The 2,802-nt window shown below is 36.9% G+C and overlaps 1 pseudogene; it reads left to right on the top strand.

The window, feature by feature from the left end:
- The first annotated feature begins 2,035 nt into the window (after positions 1 to 2,035).
- On the top strand, positions 2,036 to 2,519 carry LOC114209268 (peptidyl-prolyl cis-trans isomerase-like 3 pseudogene; annotated as a pseudogene).
- Positions 2,520 to 2,802: the final 283 nt, after the last annotated feature.

Genomic DNA, 2,802 nt, shown 5'->3' with positions numbered 1-2,802 from the left:
TCCTCTCAGTAACAAAAAGAAAAAGGGCATGCCATAGTAGATGCTCTAAGAGAGACAATAGGGCTTAGTGCACAAACAACAGCTTCACAGGAAACCAAGATAGAGAAGGATTTACCTCAAAAAGATGTATGGGTTTGGTTTTGTCTAATGGAACAGATTAGGAATTGACACACAGAAGGCTATGGATTTTAAAGGAATTATATTAGCATTGAACAGGACAGAAAGAGTTAAAAAAAAAGAAAAAAAAAGGCCTAGAGATAACCAAAATTCTATATACAAGAAACATTCTAAGAAAACTAAATTTTATGGAAAACAGATTTTATGGAAAAGGAAGTTTTCAGATGGCAGGACCAGAGCCATGTAGAATTATTATAACACAAAGACCAAGACTAAACCTCAATTGGGAAATGAAAATATCTGCCTGATTATATTTAAGAATTGTTATAGGATAGGGCGCCTGGGTGGCTCAGTTGGTTAAGCGACTGCCTTCGGCTCAGGTCATGATCCTGGAGTCCCGGGATCGCGTCCCACATCGGACTCCCTGCTCAGCAGGGAGTCTGCTTCTCCCTCTGACCCTCTTCCCTCTCGTGCTCTCTCTCACTCTCTCTCAAATAAATAAATAAAATCTTTAAAAAAAAAAAAAGAATTGCTATAGGATAGTGATTGCTCTGTCTTATTTTCTCTGTTCTGGAAAAGGAATATTTACTATGATTATCCTATGCCTGTTTCATCTTGGGACATTCATTTGTCCCAAGGGGACAGATCATTTGTCTCTTCATTTCACAGGTCTACAGTCTAACAGTAACTTTATCCAAGGGGCGAAAATACCCTAAACCAAGATATTTTTATAGCTAGATATAATTTAAGTGATGTGATCCTGGACCTTGAACCTGAGCTTCATAACATAATAGAATGAGACTTTTGGTGGTTCTTGCATGATGAAGGAAGAAGATCAATACTGTTGTAAGTAGGGCTTGTACTCCAGTGGTTTAAGCATGAAAGCAAATTATTTGAAACTTCTTTTATGGGTATGCAGGTCAATGATCCCTCCCCTTGAATATGTACGTGATTGAGATTGCTTCAACCAGTAGACCATGGCAGAAGTGGTGTTAGATTGTCTAATATCATGAAACTTTCGCCTTCTTCACTTGATACCCTGACCTACCATATAAGAAATCTAACTACTCTGCAGATGTGATACTGAAGAGGCCACATTAGGCATTTTGTTGATAATTCCAGCTGAACTCAGCCTTTCAGATGTACCCTCCAAGTCACCATATGTGTGAGTATGCAATTTGCAGCTTCTAATCCACACTATCTAATGGTTGAATTTCATCAAGTGGCCTCTATTACACCACATGAAACAGTAGGATTATGCAGCAGATCTCTGCTGGAAGTTCTGACCCACAAAATTTGTGTGATACAGCAGAATGGTTGTAGGAGCTTTACTATTAAGTTTTGTGGTCTTTTGTTCCACAACAATAGAGACCTGGAACATATATCTTCTCCTTTAAAGGTCAATCTTTAACAGATAAAATTATGGCAAGGAGAAATGAAGTGATTTGCACAAGTTTATGCAGTAGTGTAAGGGGAGAACTGCGGTGTAAAACCAGAGCCCATATCTTCCTTTTATTTCCACTGCACCTCATCATCCTAACGGAGTGCCTTTTTTTGGTATAATGCTATCTTACAATGTTCAGAAATCAAGTAATCAACTTTATAAAAGTCAAACATGCTTTTTTTTTTAGTCCTTCTGTTTCTTTCCTTTTACCTGATTGTCTTCTGTTATTTAATATTTTGAGACTCTGCCCACATATCAAGACAATAAGCATAGGTGAATTCTAATGTTTAGTGGACTTCAAAATAGAAATGCAGGGTAGCCTGAAGACAGTAATTTCGAATCACAGGCATCTTGTGATTACATCTTTTCTGTTTTAACAACACCTGTGGTACCCGAAGTGAGACTCATTTTCTAACTTCTCTTGATAAGACTGTGAGAAATTAACAGTAGTTCCTGAAACTATCAAGACAAAAAATGTCAGTGACACTGAATACAGATGTAAGCCTTCTATTAAAATAGAAGGCTTCTGTGAGAGATCACCCAAAACTTGTGAGAATTTTTTGGCTCTTAGTACCAATAATTCCTACAATGACTGTATATTGCTTAGAAATATCAAAGGTTTTATGGTTGAAACAGGAGATCTGACAGGTATGGGAAGATGAGGTATAGTATCTGGAGCAAGAAATATGAGGATCAATACAGCAACTTTCTTAAGCACAATGTTAGAGGTGTTGTATATATGGCTAATAACAGCCCAAACACCAATGGATCTCAGTTCTTCACCTATGGCAAGCAGTCACATTTGGACATGAAATATACAGTATTTGGAGAGGTAATAGATGTTCTGAAGACTCTAGATGAATTAGAGAAGTTACCAGTGAATGAGAAGACATGTCAACGTCTCAATGATGTGCACATTAAGGACATAACTATTCATGCCAATCAATTTGCGCAGTAGCTGTAGTAGATCTGGAAAGATACTTGGCAAACCATTCAAGGAACACACCTGTGGTGGTTTATGCAGTTTTAATTATATCAAAAGACTGCATCATCCTTCTGCTTGTTTACAACTGAAATCTCCCAAGTTGATGGTACCAAGGGGACCCAAACGGCTTTTACTCCCACTATTAGAGCATTTTCTTTGTTAAAACTATTATCCAATGTATGTTTTTAAGTTTAATTTTTTAAAATCCTCTAATTTTTTGTTACATATAAACATTCATTTAAAAAATAGAAATACA

The sequence above is a fragment of the Eumetopias jubatus genome, unplaced genomic scaffold, assembly GCF_037043125.1.
Source record: "Eumetopias jubatus isolate StellerSeaLion01/CBP00866 unplaced genomic scaffold, mEumJub1_p1.0 scaffold_3, whole genome shotgun sequence".
NCBI lineage: Eukaryota > Metazoa > Chordata > Mammalia > Carnivora > Otariidae > Eumetopias > Eumetopias jubatus.
Note: the sequence above shows the minus strand (reverse complement) of the source record. Positions and strands in the feature narration are given on the sequence as shown.